Source organism: Choloepus didactylus, chromosome 7 (genome assembly GCF_015220235.1).
Source record: "Choloepus didactylus isolate mChoDid1 chromosome 7, mChoDid1.pri, whole genome shotgun sequence".
NCBI lineage: Eukaryota > Metazoa > Chordata > Mammalia > Pilosa > Megalonychidae > Choloepus > Choloepus didactylus.
In genome coordinates, this window is record NC_051313.1 from 61,637,995 (window position 1) to 61,661,077 (window position 23,083).

Consider the following 23,083-nt stretch of genomic DNA (forward strand, 5'->3'; position numbering starts at 1 on the left):
CAGTCCCTGCCCCTGTCTTCTGTGTGGCCATCTTGCCTCTTGTCTGGTTCTGTATCTCTTATAAGGATTCCAGTCATAACAGATTAGGGCCCACCCTACTCTATCTTACACCCACAAAGACCCTATTTCCAAATAAGGCTACGTTCACTGGTGCCAGGGGTTAGGACTTCAACATATCCCTTTAGTGGACACAGTTCAACCCATAACATTACTAAGAGGGGAGGGTAACAAAGGGGACCAGGCAGTAACATGGAATACAAAGGAACAAAAACTGAAGTGGGCGCAGAAGCAGACAGAAAGGGGCAGGTGTAGATGGACAGAAAGAGCCCAAGGGAGACAAAATAAGCTCAATAGATTTTCTGAAGTGCATTTATCAAGTTAAATTGCTTTTGTCACATCCTGCTATTTGCCAACATGAGTAAGTTGTTGCCTGTTATCACTGACCTTCACGATTCTGATTAGCTGCTCAGCAATTAACCACTATTCCCTAGACAGTCTTAACTCTGCGCAAGAGGGGACAGCCACAACAGGCCCCTGGAGAGGAGGAAGAAAGATGAGAACTGGCAGAGGAGGAAATGACTGTGCAGGATGCAGGGGGCCTTGCCTGTGGTTCTAAGAAATAATCAGACCATGCATTTTTTTAAATGTACGTGTGCATTCTATCATTTGCAGCACAGCAACTGTTTCCCCCATTTGCTCTCACACAAACCTAAGGCAGAGATGGGTTAAGTTACACGCCAAACATCACAAAGACTATGAAGACACCGAGGTGGGAGGTGAAACCTGGTCACCTAGCCCTGAGCCACATGCTTCCTGTACCTCACCTCAGCTCCTCAGAAGTCAGGTCCTGAACTTTCTTTTTGGAGCACCTTTTTTCACTCCAGTTTCAGGTGATGAGATTAGAGGAGGATTTCTTGAACACCAGGCTGAAATCTTGGCAACCCTTTGAAGTACTATTTTTAGGTTCTCCACTCACCTCAGGAGGGCAAGGGGGATTTGAGACAGAGGGTGTAGTCTTACACAAAGAATTTCAATGCAGGGGCTAACGCAGAGATCTTAAATCACTCAGTACTCCTCCTCTGGCTTACATCAATCCTAAAATATCCCAAAACCGAGCCCAAAGGTTATCATGCTTCTCATCTCTTGGAGAATTGAAAGGTTTCACTATAATGATGAAGATGTATTTCTAGGGCAATAATGTAAAAATTTCCTAAATATGGAGTTGTCCCTATTTCAATAACAAGAGAAACCTATATTTTTATCTTAATCCACATAGATGTACCATAGTGACTTTTTATAAGGTCCTTAAACGGGGGAAAAAGTAAAGTCGAGCAGAAATTAAGGCTACAGTCAGCGTTTTGTTCACGTCAAGCATGATGCTAATACAATAGCTCTGCAACTAGGACAGCTCCAGGGTGAATGTCATGGAACTGCAGGACATGTGAATGGAATCTGGGCCCAAGCAAGAGGTACAGCAATGTAAGCTGATACTCGAGCATCAAACGAGGCTACTGCCTCTCTTAACAGAAATCATTCTGAGACAGCTGTGCCAAGTACGGTTTTATTACTAAGTCCCCATGGAATGCAATTCCAACCAGTATTCAGAGTGGATGAGAAGAGGAAAATTCAAAAAACGATGTCATTGGTTACTATCTAACCTTCCAGAAAATTAATTAAAACTCTTGTTCTTGCCGTCATTCCCCCACCCCACCGGGGGAGTGGGGATGGAAATGAGTTCTTGTGGATGTGAGCTGTCGTCAGCAAAGCCCCGTTGAGTCCCTCAATGCCAAGCAAAAAGCCACCACCCCGCAAGCAGGAGGTACCCAGAGATACCACAAGGCATTTCCCTGATTCTCTTAACCTCCTTTCCCAGGCATTAAAGGCCAAGGGATGAGTTGGGTTCTAAAGGCAGAGATGAAAACAACACTGAAATAACATATAGGATCCTTAAGCAGGACAAAGTGCAACAAAGCAGGGGTGTGTGTTCAGGATGTGGGGACGAAATAGTCCTCTTTATCTATCTGTTAACCTAAACTCATAATGGGAAGGCTTCACTTGGCTTCCTGGATAGAAAAATGGCCAGTTGGGTCATTGTCTCCTTAGTGCAGGATTAAGCAGAGGGGAGATTACAGAAATAAGTGACATTGCAGGTCTCCTTCCTTCTGCATCTGGGGACTCACAACAACCCTATGAGCTAAGCACTATTAATAGCCCCATTGTACAGAATGGAAAACTTGGGCTTAGGGAGGTTAAGTGGCTTATCCAGGTCATGCAGCTAGTAAGTGGCAGGTAGCAGTTGAGGATACAGATCTGTTTGTCTCCAGAACCATGTTTCTTAATCTCAGTCTATACTGCCACATAGCAGCTCTTCTCCAATAATGGAACAGTAACATATTTGATAGGCACATTTGCTTACTGAGCTTTGGTGAGTATGAGACCCAGTGTGTTTCCCAATTACAATAACATTCAGATTCTGTTGACCACAGTTGGACAATTGGGAAAAGCTCAGCTTTGTATATTGTTTCCTATAGTATATTAAAATAAAATTTAAAAAACTATTGCTACTATTATAAAAAATCATGAATGATTACTTTTTGTTTGTTTACTTGTTTTGCAGAAAATCTACAGTGCTGGGCTGAAATAATGCATATTAAATTGTTGGGGAAAAAAATCAAGTCCTCAACTAAAATTGTCTCATGTTAATAGGTTTAGGATGTGAGTTGCACTCATGATTAAGATCCCCTTTGTAAGAAACTAAGCCTAAACCCGGAAGTTGCTTTTAGTAAAAGTCTCATTGCCAAGAGTTTTACGAGGCCTCTGAAAATGATCAAGTTGGCTTACAAGATAAAGATTTGCCAGACAGACGTCCTTGCAATGCACAGCTCCTTGTCTGAAATGAGACACAGCAGGAAACATGAAAATGCAAAGTTGATGAGAATATAATTTATTTAATGGACAAGACCAACTTATTTGGAATAATACAGTTAAGAAAATGTGTTTTCAGGCAGCAGCTCCCTGTTACATTCTATTACAGAGTAAATTGTTACAGTTACCAGACAAATCCCCTGGAAAAAAAAAAAAAGAAAAAGAAAAAGTCAGTATGCTCTCTCAGAATTACTGACGTAACCTTAGCTTTAACAGCCCAAGTATATGATATCTATTCACAATTACAGACTCTTAGACACCCATCTACTCCACATCTGTGTTTCTAGAAGAAAAAAAAAAACCTCTTCTTAAATTGATTTGCCCTTTGTCACTGTCACAGATATGTTTTCCCTGTTTTGACAGGTAGTTGTAATTCTATTAGCAGTGCATCGACTGCCCTGTGAAATCGATCTGTGTTGGGCTGGCTGGGTCTTCTTAAACCGGCTGATTTATTGCTTCTGCATGTTTTTAGAAAGAGATTGCGTGCATGCTCACAAGTGAGCTAAAGAGTCAAGTGGTGGGGAAAGGATGAGGGAGAGCAAAAGAGACACTCTTCTGTCACCACAGAGTACAAAGTATCTAAACAGTGTTTGAAAAAGAATAATTTTAGCTTCACTGTTGACTGTCTTCAGAACAGATGAGCTGTGACCTTTTGTCAGCAGTCTTACTGAGATGCCTGCGGATGCTGGCAGGTATAAATGAGTGTCAATTTCCCTTATTAATTTAGCTTGCTGTATCATGTATAATCTAGAAGATTTTGCTCACCCAAATGTCCCCAATGTCAAACTATCATGTTTGCCTAATTTTGCTCTTGTATTCGCATTTCACAGTCACCAGAATATGGGTAGCTGTCGCCAGGTGGCCCTTTCTCTGCCTGCAATCTTGCCGATGGAAAGAAGAGCACCCAAGCCACTTTGCAGGAGATCACAGTTTGCCAGAGGTCAAAGACAGAACTCACCACTGCATTTTGTTTAAAGACCACATGAGAAAAAGAAGGAAAGGAAAGAGAAAGAGGGAAGGGAAGGGAAGAGAAGGGAAGGGAAGGGAAGGGAAGGGAAGGGAAGGGAAGGGAAGGGAAGGGAAGGGAAAGGAACAGAACATCTGGTCTTAAAGTTCCATCCCAAGATTTATAATGGCATCAGACAATAAATTAAAATAGCATGTGTGGGGAAAAAAAAAGAGAGAGACAACAGAAAAAAAAAAAAAATACTATGTGTGAAACTAGGCAACCTAAAAATAAGTTGATTTTCCAGGCACTAAAGAACAAATCATTGCATAGTAATATAACTTATCAAACTGAAAATGTTTCTAAATATTCCAGTGTTAACTTCTTGAACATAAATATGAATATTAACATCTCACAAGTACCATTTGTAATTTCATCCTTGAGCAGTATAGTGGAGAGGCTAATTCTAAGCAGGAGTATTACTAGGAAAAACTGTTAAGCAGGCACTCTTTCTTCTCCATTTACATTTCCACAACATGATTACGGGACTTCGCTGAGATACTCAACTCAGCCTTACCCTCTGGGATAACACTGGAACTTTCTCCATCTTCTCTACCCAAAACTTCCCAAGTGTTAGGCCAGCTAAGGTAATGAATTTATATGTTTATATAAATGATGAACTAACACGATTTAAGGTATTAAATCTCCCCATAAGATTTTGCTTTGTAACTGGAGATTTTTTTTTAGATATAATAACAACCTAAAATAGAGACTAATGCTGAGAACTTGGGCATCACTGAAAACAGGCTGGCTGATGGGGAGGATATTTGGCAGCAAGTATACCTTTCAACAATTCTGCAATGACACTCCTGACATGGCGCTGGTTCTAAACCACAAGCAATAACTTCTGATCTACAGAGACCTGCAGAAACTCAGAGTCCTCTGCTATACCCTGCCACATCAACTTGGTTAAGCTGGGAGCATAATCCTCTTCCCTGAGGTTCTGGGTTAAAGTTGGCAAAAAGAAGAACTTGTGCAAGATTTGGAAGACAGAAGTAAAATAGTGGCCTTTACTCCTAGAAGGAAGTCTCAGTCAGATATGGTAGCAAACATATGTAGAGGTGCCTGGGAGGTCTCCAGTTGTCCTCACTTTCCTTTCCTCTGTGGCCAGCTCATTTTCCCAACTAGTAACCCTGCTGACCATCAGTGGCCTCAAGCTCCAAGAGCAGCTGCTTGGCTGTGGACCCTCAGAGGCAGTAGCCACATAGAGGCAATAGCTTCTCAAATACTTTTTCCATGAGCCCCTTCCATGGTCCTGGTGTAGTAGCTGGATGTGCATGGCTTCTCAGATTAGACAACACATTTCCCTGCAAGTCTGACTTGTCCATCTTGACCAGTATTTCAGGCCTAATTTTTAATGATTCTTCCTCTGATCCTCTAACTCCCCCACCAGATCTTATTTTCCAGCTCCTCCCACATTTGTACCAGGTCTAATTCCTATAAGAAATCCTCTATTCCCATAATGTGCATGGTTGCTCTGCTTCCTGACTGAACCCTGACAGATACATTACCTTTACAGAGGCCATATCCTATACATGCAAAGCTGGGCATAATTCACAGCCACAGGCTACTGTCTATTACCCAAGTACCATAATCAAACTTAAACCTACATTATCTGTCTGAGAGTCTGATTTGTGTTATACTTGTAAGATGTAATTTACAATTCATTTTTTAAATAGTTCATCATTTTTTAAGCTGAGCCTGATTTCAATATGTGTTCTCTATGCATTAGCTAAGCTAAATTAATGAGATTACAGACTCAAGCTTTCAAAACAAACAAACACACAAACAAACAAAAAACAAATTACTAATGGAGTGATCATCAACAATTACCTTGCCACCCCAACCCAGACAGATAATATCATGCCATATATCCTTTTTGAGAAGGGACTAGATCATGAATATTTATAGTTTCTGATCAAAATCAATATTAGTCCTCAAAAGGGGGATGTGAAATAAAATGAAATATAGCTTCAGTGGCTGAGAGATTTCAAATGGAGTCGAGAGGTCACCCTGGTGGACGCTCTTACCCACTATATAGATAACACTTTTTAGGTTTTAATGTACTGGAATAGCTAGAAGTAAATACCTGAAATTATCAAACTCCAACCCAGTAGCCTTGACTCTTGAAGACAATTGTGTAACAGTGTAGCTTACAAGGGGTGACAGTGTGATTGTGAAAACGTTGTGGATCACACTCCCTTTATCCAGTGTATGGATGGATGAGTAGAAGAATGGGGACAAAGACTGAATGAAAAATAGGGTGGGATGGAGGGGATGATTTGGGTGTTCTTTTTTATTTCTTATTCTTATTCTGATTCTTTCTGGCGTAAGGGAAATTTTCAAAAATAGATTGGAGTGATGAAGTCATCACTATATGATGGTACTATGAACAGTTGATTGTACACCATGAACGATTGTATGGTATGTAAATATATCTTAATAAAACTGAATTTAATTTAAAAAAAGTAAATCAACAATGGGGGGAGGAGGGGAATGGATGTTCTTTTTTATTTTAATTTTTATTTTATCTTTTGGAGTAATGAAAATGTTCAAAGATTGACTGTGGTGGTGAATGCACAACTATATGATGATACCGTGAACAACTGATTGTACACTTTGAAGGACTGTATGTTATGTGAATATATTTCAATAAAATTGCATTTAAAAAAATCAATATTAGTCCTAAATCAGAGATGAAACACTCTAGACATCAGGATGCAGAGTGCTCAAGCCCAATGAATACCCCAGGGTGTGTTCTACCTTAGATTTTGAACTTCTTTTTTAAACTAAATTACCCAGCACATATAAACTAGTGGGCCAGTAAGGTCTGATCACATCCCCCTTAAATCAGTGTGTAATGTATGGCCTCCAGGTGTCACCATAAGAGAGCTGAATCAATTAGGTATTGACACTGATGCTGATTGTAATTAAGTATATAATTTTGAGTTGTTCAAGTTTAATTTCACTAAAATCACATCTTGAAACTCAAGCCTTATATAAGGAATACTGCCAAGAGGAACACTGATTTGAATACATGTTTTGTATGCCCTTGACTCAAGTGAGAGTCATATCTAATATTTGTATGCCGCGCAGAGATGCTATCCATTCACAATCACTATTAAAATTTGAAATGGCATGCACAGATCCTGATTTCTAATTATTTTTTAACTTGGATATGCTTGTGAAGGAGAAAGAAGGGGCTCAAGAAAAGAGAAAGAAGGAAATTGATGCAGTAGGAACCAAGTGGGATATTGAAATATTAGCAAAGAAAAGCAGAAAATCAGGCACTGGTTAATGAATGGATATAATGGGGTTACATACAGATAAAATGGAAGGCCTGAAAATGTAGCCAAAATATATTGTGTGCACCACATGCTGACCATAAAGCATAGGGATCAGGGGAACTGGGAGATAAATGTTGGAAGGTGGTATAGGCTGGTCAGTCTTTCGATCTGATGCTTACGAGTGATTCAATCAGATTTAGCTGGGTGCAGGGTCACATGTTACAATGGAAAGGTGACGGGTGCTCTGAGACTCCTCTTAAAAGAACAGTTTCTGGCACTTAACATGCATAATTTTTAAAAAGAAAAAATTTTTTTTGGATTCCAGAAGGAAAAATACAAACTTCTGCCCTGAATTTTACCCCATTTACTATACAGATTGAAAAAAATATATCAAAAAAAATGCGTCAGTATACATCATACTCAGAGAACTCCAGCTATGATTTTTTCTTGAGTGGGCTAATTTTTAAAATTTTATCTTTAAAATCTTTGACACTAGAAAGATAGCTATAGTATACAGAACTTTTCTTGTTTACCATTAATATCAAGTGCTGACAGAGTACTCAAAATTGAACAGCTACACAGAAAATCATAATTTCTGCCTTTGAAAAAGCAAATGCATTTTTAAATAACTGAACTAATTAGCATGAATTAAGAAAAGCAAACTTTTCTGAAGTTGCTCAGGTATCAGATTACATCTGAAAAATCAAAATTATATCACAATATTCTTGTCTGATTGTTTATTTGTTTTAAGATTATATTTTGCTTTAAGCCAAATAAGCATCAATAATGAGAAAGAAATAGCCCAGGGGCTGAAAATATCATAAAGCACATAAAGGACACTTGGTTTTTTTCTGCCATAAAACTCCATCAAAAAATCACACCAGCATGAAAAAAGTTTTTGCCAGTTTCTGTGTTTCCCCCCTCAAAATAGCCATCCCTGCCAAAGGACAGTGTCTGGGACTATCAGTTATTTGGGTTTGTCAGCAGTCACAAATCATTCAAATGTATTTCCTGCACCCTTACAAAGCAATAAATAAAAAAATTTACACTAGTACCTACCGAACAATAGGATTTGGGTTTAAATAACAGCAGTGTGGATTTAGGATAGATAGAAATAAATATTTTATGGTGAGGCAAGTTAAGACATTGGAAAGGGTCAGATTGAGAGAGACTAGTATACCCCTCTCTGAAACTATTTGAAAACCAGACGTATTTTCTCCAGAAGCCATTATATGCCATGATATGGCACGTGTTCTAGTTTGCTAATGCTGCGGAATGCAAAACACCAGAGAATGATTGGCTTTTGTAAAAAGGGGGTTTATTTGGCTACACAGTTACAGTCTTAAGGCCATAAAGTGTCCAAGGTAACACATCAGTAATCGGGTACCTTCAGTGGAGATGGCCAATGGCGTCCGGAAAACCTCTGTTAGCTGGGAAGGCATGTGGCTGGCGTCTGCTCCAAAGTTCTGGTTTCAAAATGGCTTTTTCCCGGGACGTTCCTCTCTAGCAAGCTTGCTCCTCTTCAAAACGTTACTCACAGCTGCACTGAGTTCCTTCTCTTTGAGTCAGATCATTTATATGGCTCCACTGATGAAGTCCCACCCTAAATGGGTGGGACCATGTCTCCATGGGAATATCTCATCAGAGTCATCTCCCACAGCTGGGTGGGGCACATTCCAAGCAAATCTAATCAGCACCAAAATGTCTACCCCACAAGACTACATCAAAGATAATGGCATTTGGGGGACACAATGCATTCAAACTGGCACAACATCCAAACCACAGAAAAACAAAATCAAGTGCTCACGTGCTACTGGGCTTACATAATAACATACAAAGCAAACTATTCATTGCTTTATTGCTAATCAAACCCTACAATTCTACAGTTAAATTAGAAAAGCAACATGGAGAGGCTCTCAGTCCTCATCCCAACTCTTTCATGAAATGTCTTTTCACATCTTTATTGCCACTCTTCCATTATTCAAATTAACATTGCTTGATCTCAACCATGAATGTGATAATTAAGAAGTTTCATCAACTCAATTCAAAATAATAGAAAGATTTCTGGTCTTTGGGTCAAAAGACCTGAGTTCCAGTTTCACCACCATTTTTATTAGCTGTGTGATCTTGGAAAAATCAGTTCACTGCTCTGTACTTCAAATTATTCATGAGTAAAATAACCCCACCTACATCATGGGATGTTTTAGTTTCCTGGCTGCTAAATGAAATACCATGCAATGGGCTGGTTTGAACAATGGGAATTTGGGGCTTACACTTTTGAGGCTAGAGAGAAGTCCAAAATTGAGGTGTCATCAAGGCAATCCTTTCTCCAGGAAGACATTCTGGGGTTGGCTGCCAGTGGTTCTTGGTCCTTGATTTTTCTGTCACATGGCAATGCACATGGTGGCCTCTCCAGGCTTCCACTGACCTTCAGCTTCTGAGTGCTCCCTCTGGCTTTCTTTCTTTGTGACCTTCTCTCTCTGTGACCTCCAATAATAGGAATAAGACCCATACAGATTCAGTTGGGCCACACCTTAACTGAAGCAATCTCATCAAAAGGTCCTATTTACAAGAGTTCACACTCACAGGAATGAATTAAGTTTAAGAACATATTTTTCTGGGGTACTAACTCCAAACCACCACACAGGGTTATCATAAGGATCATATGCATTAACATTTGTGAAAGTACTTTGTAAACCATAAAACATTAATCATTTGACAGTGTTATTATCATTAGGTGACATTACATACAATCACATTCAATCACAGAAAAACTAAATGCTCTCAGTTAACAGAAATCAATGCAGCAGATGCAGTGAATAGTAAGCAAACACTAATAGGATGGGGCAAGGAATAGAAATCAACTAAAATGTTTATCAAAGTTTCCCTTGAACAGATGGAAACCACAAGGTCTCTGCTAAACTTTATACTCTGTGGATCTCCTGTGTTTTAGGAGACAGCTTTCCCCCGCAGCTTTTCAATCCTTGATATGGCTTTCCACCACTTTTGCTACACTGAGAGTCACTGTGTTAAAACCTGCTGACATCCAGCTCTCAGGAGTCTAGACACTTGTTCCACCTTAGAGAATATCGAATATGAATAATGATTCTCTTTAGTAATCCTGTCTTAGGCCCATGAGGATTTAAATTGAAATTCTGACTGTAGGTTAGCTGGCCTGTCTTTGCCCTGTGGTGCATTGTTAATCTGGGAGAATATAAACTTTTTGAAGGCAGTGGCATGACAAAATAAACTTTTTTATAAGCAGGAGATAACCAAAAACCCAGAGACCCCACATGTAGAATTTCTGCAACACATTTGTCACAAAAATTAAAATTACTTTAAGGTACCTCGCAAATATCAAAACACTAAATAGTAATTGCAAAACCAGGTAAGTGTTTGATGACAGATACAGAAAAAGAAATGAGGTATGGCAGATAAGTTATCTTTTCTTTTGAAACCTAATATGTTATATGAATAAACTGTGAAGTCCGAAGAGGCATTGAATGTCAAAGCTCAGCTAAATATTACCTAGAGACATAACAAAGTACTTTATGGGCACTTTTTGTGGCTGCTTTCTTCACAAAATTCATAGAATCTAGTTTCAAACTTTGACCTGTTAAAACAATATATAACTTGGAAATGCACTGAATTTCTCCAGTAGTTAAAAGAGGCACCCTTAAACCAAAATGCTCTTGTGATAGAACAGCTGATTCAAATCATAAATGCACAATTTCTAGTGAAGATACCAGAACCCGCATTGCCCAATTGGACAACTGGAAGTAAATACAACAAAATGAGCTCAAGAGTTAATTTACTGTTTAATAGGCAATTTAGGCTCTTCAATTTCCCATGTCCATTCTGGTGTATGATTTTTTATCACCTTATAAGTCATCCCTCCAACACAGTTCTGTTATTTCATTTTAGTTTTTTAAACATTGAGGTTCTAGTCTGTACTTTAGTTTGAGAAAAGTGTGTGCTCCTGAAAGCTAATGAAACAACATATATTTATTGCACATTGTATTCTGCACTCTGGGCTCTGTGGCAGACACAGAAGATGGTCCCCATGCAGGAATCAGTAAAAAATCAAGCCTATGGATGGTTGAGTGCTACAGGCTACAAATGCTCTTGGAAATCATTGAAGGAAAACACTGAGGCCTAGAATGGTTCAGTATCATCTCTCTGGAGGAGGGAACTTGAGCTGATCTTTGAAAGATGACTTAGGAATCAGAGAAAAGGATTCTGGATTTTTCAAGTGGGGAATAGTTCATGATCAAATTCCTGGAAGAAAGGAATCAGAAGTCTGGGCTGATGGGAGGGAAAGAATGATGTTAAGAGGTAAAGAAAGATATGTTTGGCTAGGTAGAAAAGGATTACCTTTTGTAGAATCTTGATAATCTGACAAAGAAATCAAACCTGACGCAAAAGCAAAAAGATTAGTGTTTAAGGAAGCTTCAGGTGACAATTATACACACAGGCTTGAATGGGGATGATGCTGGGATCCGGGACACCAGTTTGGATGCAGTTATATAAATCTAGGTGGTAGCATCATAATCCGAAAGCCAAGAGACTTAAAACTAGAAGGGAATTCACTGACTAGTTCAAATTCTTTCTGTTTTCAAATGTGGAAACAAGGGCTTTAGAAGGTTATATGGCTTGCACAAGTTGATCATCTAGCCAGCTAGCAGAGTCAGGACTGAAAGAAATTGCAGAACTTAATAATTTTGCAATAACAATAGAGGTGAAAAAGCATAAAGTTTTCCTCTATGGTTTAAAGTCTAGAGGTGGGTGGTTTAATAGCACCATTATTAACCAGGAGAGTTAAGAAGAAGTAGCTTGGGGGAAAGACAAGGAGTGAGAATTTGATTAAGCTGAATTTCAGGTAATTGTAGACTGCCTAGATAGGCATGTCCTGCAACAATTGGAAATAAGCAACTGCTCAGAGCTGCCAGTTCCTGCACAAACTGCTCTCCTGAACTCCAGTATCACCATATAAATCAGTTAAATATTACCTAAAGTCATAATCAAGTAATTTATGGGCACATTTTTTAACACAATTTTATTGAGATATATTCACATACCATACAATCATCCAAAGTGTACAATCAATTGTTCACAATATCATCATATAGCTGATCATTCATCACCAAAATCAATTTTTTGAACATTTTCATTTCTCCAAAAAGTAAAACTAAAAATAAGAATAAAAATTAAAATAAAAGTAAAAAAGAACACCCAAAACATCTCATACTCCTTTTTCTCCCCTATTATTCATTCACTTTTTGGCCCCCTTTTGCCTACTCATCTGTCCATACACCGGATAAAGGGAGTGTAAGCCACAAGGTTTTCACAATCACACAGTCACACCATATAAGTTATATAGTTATACAATCATCTTCAAGAATCAAGGATACTGGGTTACAGCTCAACAGTTTCAGGTATTTCCTTCTGGCTATTCTATTTCTCTAAAAACTAAAAAGGGATATCTATATAACGCATAAGAACACCCTCCAGAATGAGCTCTTGACTCCATTTGAGATCTCTCAGCCACTGAAACTTTATTTTATTTCATTTCTCTTCCCCCTTTTGGTCAGGAAGTCTTTTTCAATCCCATGAGGCCAGGTCCAGGCTCATCACTGGGAGTCATGCCCCACTTAAGGGGGGAGGGCAGTGAGTTTACCTGCAGAATTTGTTTAGAGAGAGAGGCCACATCTGAGCAACAAAAGAATTCCCTTGGGGTGACTCTTAGGCACAATTATAAGTAAGCTTAGCCTCTCCTTTTCAGTAACAAGCTTCATGAGGGCAAGCCTCAAGATTGAGGACTTGGCCTACTACAATGGTAGTTCCCAAGGCCTGCGAGAATATCAGGAATTCCCCAGGTGGAGAACTTTAATGTTTCTACTTTTTTCCCCAGGCCCTCAAGGGGGCTTTGCAAACACTTTTTATTCTCTGCCCAAATTACTCTGGCATGTAACAGAGTTTCAGGCTAACCTCTACAAACCAACCAGATCTCACCCTCTATTCAAGGTTCCATGGAATTATAGTGTTTGAATAAACTGACCATTCAAGTTAACTTATATAGTGTGCTACAGGAAATGTAAATTTTGCACCAAATAAACATCTCTTCCTCTGGTCTCATACAGAAGTTGAAGTTTTAAAATACAGTCAATATCATCCTTTTCCCCTTAGTCTGGTTTACCTTAATTCTAACCAAGTCCATTTCATTCATATCTCTAGTTGAAGTCTGATCTCTTTTTCAGCTTCATTAACATTTGCTGTACAGGGTAATGCTGACATTCATAGCTGCTGAACTCTGGCTCTGAGTCTCAGGTGTCACACAGAAACCCAAACCAGGTTATATACAAACAGCTCAGCATCTCAGAAATTAGAGACAACTGTTACAACTCATGAATAGATGTGACTACTGTAAGAGCTTACTATCTAGGAACCTTTACCATAAGCCTTCCCCTCATTACCTATTCTCTCAGATTCAATTCTGAGTTTGCACATTATAGTTGTCCATATTAGTGAGGTGTTATGTTTGTCTTTTTGATCCTGGATTATGTCACTCAACATACTGCCCTCAAGAGCAATTCACCTAGTTGCATACCTCACAACTTCATTTCTTCTTGCTGCTACTCAGTATTCCATTGTATGTAAACACCACAGTTCACCATTCCATTTATCGGTCGATGTACCCTTAGGCCACCTCCATCCATTGTGAATCGTGAATTCTGCTGCCCTAAATACCAGTGTGCAATATACACTCATGTCCCTGATCTCAGTTCTTCCAAGCATATACCCAATAACAGGGTTGCAGGACCATATGGCAACCCATAGTTAGCTTCCTCTGGAACCACCACACTGCCCTCCAGCTGGGCTGTACCATTCTACCTCCCTACCAACAGGGAATAGGTATATCCCTCTCTCCACATTTTCTCCAGCATTTGTATCCCTCTGTTTATTTTTAAAACAGTTTTATTCACACACCATACAATGCACCCTAAGTAAACAATCAATGATTCCCAGTATAATCACATAATTATACATTTACCACCACAATCTATGTGAGGACATTTCCATTTCTCCCCCAAAGAAAGAGAAAAAGGAGAAAAAAAACATGAAGAATAAATATACAAAAGATAGAAGAAAAATAAGAATAAAATACAATAAGGTCAGACAATAACATCATCAAAAAGAATCCCATATCACTCCCTTATATCCCCCTCTCATAGGCATTCAGCTTTGATATAGTGCCTTTGTTACAATTAGTGAAAGCATCTTACAATGTTACCATTAACTATGGACTCTAGTTTGGATTGATTGTATTTTTCCCCTATATCATCCAATTTTCAACACCTTGCAGTGTTGACATTCATTTGTCCTTCCTCATTTAAAAACATTCTTCTATTAGTACATTAATCACCATCATTGACCACTCCAGGTTTTGCTAACTTATACAATCCCAGTCTTTATCTTCTATCTTTCCTTCTGGTGTCATACATGCCCTTAGCCTTCCTCTTTCAACCATACTCACGCTCATCTTTGTTCAGAGTATTTTCAATATTGTGTTACCATCACACACTATTATGCTATCCATTCCATTTCTGGATCTATACAATCAATCCTGCCAAAACTTCTGTACTCCTTCAGCATCAAATGTCCGACCTCTAACCTCTTTCTATCTCCTGATAACCTGTGTTCTCAACTCTCAAATTTTGCTTATAAATATTAGTCCATATTAGTGAGACCATACAGTATACCCTTATTGACAGTCTTCATTTCTACACTCTTCCCCAAACCTCCCTCTCCTGTCTTTTCCTATGTGCCTATACTGGTCCCTTTAGCATTTCTTGTAGAGCAGGTCTCTTGTTCACAAACTCTCTCAGTGTCTGTTGGTCTGAAAATATTTTAAACTCTCGTTTTTGAAGGACAGTTTTGCCATATATAGAATTCTTGGTAGGCAGTTTTTCTCTTTCAGTATCTTAAATATATCACACCACTGCCATCTCATCTCCATGGTTTCTACTGAGAAATCCACACATAGTCTTATCGAGCTTCCTTTGTATGTGATGGCTTGCTTCCCTCTTACTGCTTTCAGAATTCTCTCCTTTTCCTTGACATTTGGTAATCAGGTTATTAAGTGTCTTGGAGTAGGTCTATTCAGATCTATTTTTTGGAGGGTACATTGTGCTTCTTAGATCTGTAATTTTATGTCTTTCATAAAAGATGGGATATTTTCAATGATTATTTCCTCCTTTATTGTTTCTGCCCCTTTTTCCTTCTCTTCTTCTGCAACACCCATGACACGTATATTTGTGTACTTCATATTGTCATTCAATTCCCTAAGATCCTGCTCATATTTTTCCACTCTTTTCCCTATCTGTTCTTTTGTGTGTAGGATTTCAGATGTCCTATCCTACTTCCTGAATCTTTTCTTCTGCCTCTCCAAATCTTCTGTTGTACGTCTCTGTTGTGTTTTTCATGTCTTCTATTATGCCTTTCATTCCCACAAATTCTGCCTATTATTTTTTCAAACTTTCTAGTTCTTACTCATGTTTGCCCAATGTCTTCTTTATATCCTTCATCTCTTTTGCCATTTCTTCCCTCAACTCATTGATTTGATTTTTTAATTGATTTAGAATATTTGTTTGAAGATCTTTAATTAGTTGTTTCAACTCCTGTAACTCATTTGAAGTGTAGGTTTATTCCTTTGACTGGGCCATATCTTTGTTTTTCCTAGTGTGATTCATAATTTCTTGTTGTCTAGGCATCTGGTTTCCTTGATTACCCCAATCAGATTTTCCCAGACCAGATGAGTCCAGGTCTCAGGAGAAGGCTGTATGTATTCAGTATCAGGTTTCCCTGGGTGTGAGGGCCAGCAGATAGTCAGACTTTCCTATGAGGCCTACTGACTCTGTGCTTTTCCTATCCCACACAGCATGTGGCACTTGTCAGTCTGCAGCTCCCCACCGGTATAAAGAGTTATGGTGCATTTAATTCTCAGTGGACCCTGAGACTGTAAGAAGCCATGCTTAAGCTATTTCTGTTCCCCACCCCCACCCCCAGGCTCTAGGGTCTGAGTTCACTGAGGGAAGGCTGCCATTTGAGCTGGACCCCACCACCCCACCTTTGCTAAGGGAAGATAAGCCCTTTAGAAAATTATCTTCTACACTTGAGTTTCTCCTATGACTCTCTGTTTTTCCTTTAACTACATCCTTGCCTGGGTCAGTGCTGATGATTGAAAATGCCTGAGGCCTTCTCTAATGAGCTAGTTACAATGAGAGGAAAAAAAAAAAAAAAGGAAAAAAGAAGTCCCCTTTCAGAGCCAGTCCCCAGCCCTCCAGTTCATCATGCAAGAACCAGAGTTGGTACCTGTTTCTGTGTGCCCCTTTTCTTGGGACACAGCCCTTTTCCAGTATTATGAGCTCAGCAGACTCCAAAAGCCTGTTTTTACTTATTTATGTTTTGTTTTTTTCCATCAGCCCCGCCTCCTCTCTGCCAGGAGAAAGCTCTGGGTTCCTTTCCTGCTTGCTCCAGGTTTATCACAGTATGTATTCAGTAGTCTAAATTTGTTAATTAAAACCACATTTGGAACTTGGTTGAGCTACATTCCCTTGCTCCCAGCAGAGACTGCTTCTTTTTCCCACAGTGAAGTTTTCCAACTCAGCTTGCCATGCCAGTGGGGGAGGGGCACCAGCTCCACAGTTGGGGGAGCTTTACTTAAACTTCTATGTTGCAATCTCAGCCATTCCACCCATTCCAGACTGGTGTACGATATGTATTGGTCACAGATGTCCCCCCATCAATTGTTCCAGACTATTTTCTAGTTATTTCTGGCTATTTACTAGTTGCTCTAGGGGACTAACTAAATCCCACACCTCTCTATGCTGCCATCTGTATTACTTATTGAATACATAAATCATTGTTAAGAAAAAAGCAGGTACTGGTTGGAAGCACATGCTTTGGGGGCAGACAGATATTTGAGTCTTGGCTCTGTCAAACTTGTCTCTAGTTTTGTTAGTTTTTGCTTCTGAAGCTCTGTTTCCTTGTCCGTAAAATGGGGATAAAAGTAGTTCTTATTTTACGGGGTTGTTGGAAGGATTAAATGAGATACGTCAAGTGCCTGAACCCCAGTGAGGATAAGATAAGTAGATGCTATTATTAGTAATAATTAATAATAGCAAGTTAGAGGGGCCCTCCCTCTCAAGGATGTCTCAGCTTGACACACTGGGATGGGTTCATGGAAGAGATGTGGAATTACACACAGCTGAGCCTAGGAGTGCATTTTGTAGCTGCTTTCTTCAAAAAGTTCATGGAATCTAGTTTCAAACTTTGACCTGTTAAAACTATAACTTGAAAATGCACTAAATTTCTCCAGTAGTTAAAAGAGGTATCCTTAACTATGACATTGGGACCTCTAATTTAGATTGACCAAAACTGAAATCATTAACTTTATTCCTTAACTTAATGGTCTGTACCATTATCCATGCAGTTCATTCACTGGACAAATATTTACTTTACCGAAGTGAGAAACCTGGGACTCATTTTCATCTCCTTCTTTTACCCCATTGCTGGCAGCCAACTGGTGACCAAATCCTCATTGGCTTCTCCTCCTTGATATTTCTCCATTGCTGTTACTGCCACCTTGGTTTAGACTCTCATCCTCTCAGGCCTGGTCTAAAGCAATAGTCTCTTAACTGGTTCCATTCCTTCTGGCCTGGATCCCATTTTAGCCTTTCTCCATATAACTATTAGATTGATCTTTCACAATGCAAATCAGTTCATCATGTCACTTCTGTAATTATCATTCTTTAATTCCTATTCTCATAGTTTACATAGAGTTTAAGGCCCCCATAATCTTGCCATTGTTTCCTTCTTAAGAACTCACTACACTCCAGCCAATGGAAATATGTGAAATTTTCTGAATGTTCCACGGGGTTATAGCTCAGTATCCAGTATCTTTGAGGTAACTCCATCTGCTTATATTGCCTTTCTCTCCATTATCTTTCATATCCACACTCTCCACCCCTTCTAGCTGGTGAACAACTCTCATATTACAATACTGAACACAAAGATGACCTTCTCTACATAACCTTTCCTGATCTTCCCCCACTAAATAACATTGACCAGCCCTTCCTTTGTACCTTCTTTGTACATTACCCATTTTATTCTTTTGCAAGTATATTTGCGTATAACCCCTTGTAAACTAGATGATCCTTGAGAGCAGAAGCCATATCTTACTCATTCCTATATCTCCAAAAAGAGATAACTCATAGTACATATTTCACAAAAGTCTGTGATTATGTATTATATAGACACCTGAGAATTATCTGAGTAAAGGCAACACTTAAATGAGACTGGAAGTTCAAAATTCCCAAGGAGTTGCCTCAGAGACCAGAATGACAATTAAGGGCAAGACATAAAGAGGCCATACAAAAGAATGAGTACTGTCCAAGAAGCCAAAGAAGAAGAATTTTAAGAAGGAATGGGAGGAAATCATTCAAAGTGATTTTTTTTAATTATTAAAAGGTATCTGTAATACCATTACCATAGCACTGAAAAACTGAAGACAGTCCAAATCCCCAAAATAGGTCATGCTCTAACATATTGATTTGATAGAATATTATGATGCCAATAAAGTATTAAATATGAAATATAAGCAGAAAGATACTTATATAAAACAATGCTAAATGAAAACATAGACGACAAAGTTGCACAACACAATGATTGTGCCCATATAATGATACACGAACTTAAATTAAAAATCAGAAGGCAGAATAAACATAGCTTCTTCATTAAAGCAAAGGAATTAAGTAGAATTTTTTCTGAAATATTTATATGTTTAATTAAATGTTTAATTTTTTTTATATAATGGGTGTTATATTGAATTTAATAAAAAGGGGCCGATATTTATAAATAAAATCAAGTCTTAAATGGACTTGGAAGTTACTCCTTTAATAAAAAAACTAAACCATGTGTAACAAAAATTATCAAGCCATGTACCTGTACTGATTAACATAAGATTTATTTTTTGCCTGTGATGGCCCTCTCTTTAAAACACAAATAACTGGGATTTGAATTTACCAATTCCTTTTTCTGAACTAAATTTCCTAACATTCTTTCAAGTCATTTACATGCTAAGCCAACCAATAAACATATGTTGAAAACCTACATAAAAATAAATAAAAGCATTTGCTTGGCCTAACCACCACAAACAAAATCAAAAGACAATTGACAAACTGGGAGAAAAATCTGTAACATATTTCACAGTAAAAGGGTTGATATCCCTCATATTAAAAGAATTGAGAAAAAAATGAACAAAAATCCTATTAAAAAGTGGACAAAATACAAGAGCAGTCGATTTACCAAAAAAAAAAAAAAAAGATTTTAAAATGACCTGAAACATATGAAAAGATGCTTAACTTCACTCATAAGAGATTAATACAAATGAAAATTACACTGAGATACCATTTTTCACCCATCAAATAGGCAAAAATTCAAAAGCTTTATAATATACTCTGTTGATGAGTTTCTCTCATAGAATACTGGCAGGAATTCAAAATGGTACAACCCCTATGAAGGGGAATTTGATAATATTTAACAAAAACTGCATACTCATTTACTCTGCCTTATGCAGTTTTGTTAGATAATATCGGATATCAACTCAACAATCCCATTTCTAGGAGTTTTATCCAGAAGTTACACTTGCAGTATTATGAGGTTTTTCTTTGCCACATTATTTGCAACTGAAAAATATTGTAAAGTATCTAAGAGCCCAAACATAAGAGATTGAATAAATTAACTATGGTACAAACACAATGAAGTCCTATGGAACAGTAAAAAGAATGAGGACATTATCTATGAATCGATATAGAGTGATTTTCATATCAAATGTAGAGTATATTACCTTTTGTCTAAGAAATAAAAGGAAGTAAAAGAAACATACAATTATCTCCTTAGTTTGGAAAAAAAAAAAAAGGATGGATAAACCAGAAAACAATAAAATTCTTTACCTACAAAGTATATGGAATGGGTTGAAAGGGATAAGAGATGGAGTATATCTAAGTATACTTTTTATAAACTTTTGGAAGCATGGTAATTTTTTACATATTCAAAAATAAGGGAAAATCAACAAGGATGGGAAAAAAACATAAAACCTAAAACTAAATGCTAACAGAAATAAGTGAACCAAACTATATTTTAAACAAGTGAACCAAACTACATTTTAAATAAGTAATATAACCACATATCAGGGAGAAATAAAGAATTAACCCAAATTACTTTTGAACACAGTATTTGGACTACGGACCCACAGTCTATGGTAATAAAAGAATTACAAACAGATCTTGTTTCTTTGTGGTCATAAAGGTGTATTAATTCTGAAACTATTTTATGTGCACTGAAAGGATGAGCAAATAACTAAATGCACTGATGTTGCCAGAAGCCGGGGTTCTCCCTGCAGAAGAAGGTACACACAAATATAGAATGGAGAAAGGCAAGTAAAGAACTTTGTGAATTTGAATTAAAATTAGAAGTACCAGCATGAGCTCATGATTTCTCACACACACACACACACACACACACACACACACAATTTCTATCTGCTAAATGAACTTTGTAGAAATACCCACAATTTGCACCTCAATCTTGGTTTCTAAATGCCGTTGCCTACTAATAGGAACCAGAGCTCCTTGAAGAAACATTGATTCCAGGTCTGGAGCAGGAAAAGTTCAAGGTGCGAAATGAGCTTGAATGCCTTTTTTATGACCAAAAAGTAATGAAATTCTCAAAAAATTGAGGAGAGCATTCAAAAAGACACAAAAGCCAACTTAAGGGGCTTCCTACTGATGTGGGACAATTTAAACATGAAAATAAATACAGTAATGGACTATAACCCACTGAATAAATCCAGGAATCCATGAATCCGTACTGATTCTAGATGATGGTTAGATAGGTATACATAGATGAGAGAGAGAGAGATTTCTAATGTATCTTGTTTCAATATTAATTTCTTTGCTTATTAATAATAATGAATTTTACATCTTTTTATTTCTTCTTTGAATTGTCTGTCCATGTCCTTTCCCCTTTTTTGGTTAGACTTTAAGTATTTTTTTGTGTGTTAAGATATCGTTCTCTCTCATACAAGTCATTTTTTTCTCTGTTGATCTTGGTAATATATATACATGTATAATGGTAAGCCTTTATCATATTTATTGCAACTATTTTTCCCTCTTTGTCGTTTTCTTTTTAATAAAGAGAAAGTTTCTATTTTTAAGACTTCTGACATAAGATGCACATAAAGAAAAAAACACTTATTGCACTTTGCTCCTTCAAACATATTCTTTGACCTTTTCTCACAAAAATGAAATAAAATGTGCCCCAAAATCCAGAATGGAAGAGGAAAGGAAAGAGATAGAAAAGAGAGAGCCAAACTGTAAATCCCTCTGTTATGCCTTAAACCATTCTATTGCAATAATGAAGGACACCAGAAGAAAAAATGTGATCCACTTCCACAGAGAAATTAATTACTTTCTTATATTTGAAACCTTTCCAATGAAAAATTTCCTGTTGCCCAGAAGCACCTTCTAATTAATGATCTTTAGTTTCTCAGGTAAGCTCATTCTACACAAATCCCTTCTCAGCCCTATGAGGAGAGAAGCATTTAAGGAGCAAACTGCAGGCCGAAAGAACAGGAGAGTTTACACAGAGGAAATGTGTGCCCTACTCTTAGGCTTGGAGCCGATGAGGGGGGCTACAAGGATATTAGCCCCTGGCTCAGTGGAAAGCAGTGTGTGCTGGCTCAAGGCTCCAGAGCATTCTTAAAAAATCACTGCACAGTTAACTTCTAAATTACTGAGAACAATTGCAGAGATCAATAGAAAACAGCAACCTCTAAAGACATTTCCTACAGCATAATTTGAAGAAGTAGAATACATGAAGCAGTGAGCCACAGAAAATCAGGTCTTAGCACTAATTAGAAAATTTTTCTAAGCGTTCTCTCTCAAGAAAATCAGTTCATCAGTTAAAAGACCAATTTGAAACATGTTTGGTTTACAAATTTTCATTTGGTCTGAAAAAAATTACAGCTGGATATTTGACTCAACATTCTAAATAAAATTGTGAGACTGATTACTTACTGTTAATAAAATTGTAATGGAAAATTGATTATTCACTAATAGTTAAAACTGTGTTTCAGAAGTCAGAATGAAGACAGCCTATGAAGCAGAAGAAATAAAATACCCACTAGAGTATCCCACTTAATCAGAAAAGGAAGAAAGAAGCTTAATACTTATGTTCCCACAAACATTATTTCCTCCCTTAAACTTTGATTGAATAGCATTTACTTGCAACAACCTAATAAATGCATTACTTCATATTTAGCTATTGATTCCAACTTAAAGATATTTTTTTTCTCTTTACCTTGATTCTATTTGACCTAGAGTAGAGAAGCCACATAGAATATAATATGTGTATTTAACTGTGGATATTTTTCCCAGTATGGTGGTTTGCAGTTCTGTACCCCAGGAAAAAACACGCTCTTAAACTTAACCATTCTGTGGTTATGAACCCACTGTAAATAGGACCTTTGATGAGGTTCAGGTGTGGCCCAGCTGATTCAGGATGAGTCTTAAGACGATTATTAAAGCCCTTATGGGGAAGGCCATAGGGAGAGAAAAAGCTACACAGAACCCCTGGGAGAGAAGGGATAAACTAGGAGAGGCCGCCATGTGCATTGCCATGTGACAGAAAAGCCAAGGACCAACGATCACCAGCAGCAGCCAAGAATTCCATGATCACCAGGGAGAAAGCATTGCCTTGATAACACCTTGATTCTGGACTTATCCTAGCCTCAAAACTATGAACC

General features: G+C 37.9%; 1 long non-coding RNA gene across 1 annotated transcript in view; it reads right to left on the reverse strand.

The window, feature by feature from the left end:
• Nucleotides 1-2,954: 2,954 nt before the first annotated feature.
• The window catches only part of LOC119540904, a 39,603-nt gene continuing 19,474 nt past the window's right edge, over nucleotides 2,955-23,083 (reverse strand). Inside the window, exon 3 of the long non-coding RNA XR_005218118.1 lies at nucleotides 2,955-3,065. This is a non-coding gene — a long non-coding RNA (uncharacterized LOC119540904). The remainder of the gene's footprint in view (nucleotides 3,066-23,083) is intronic.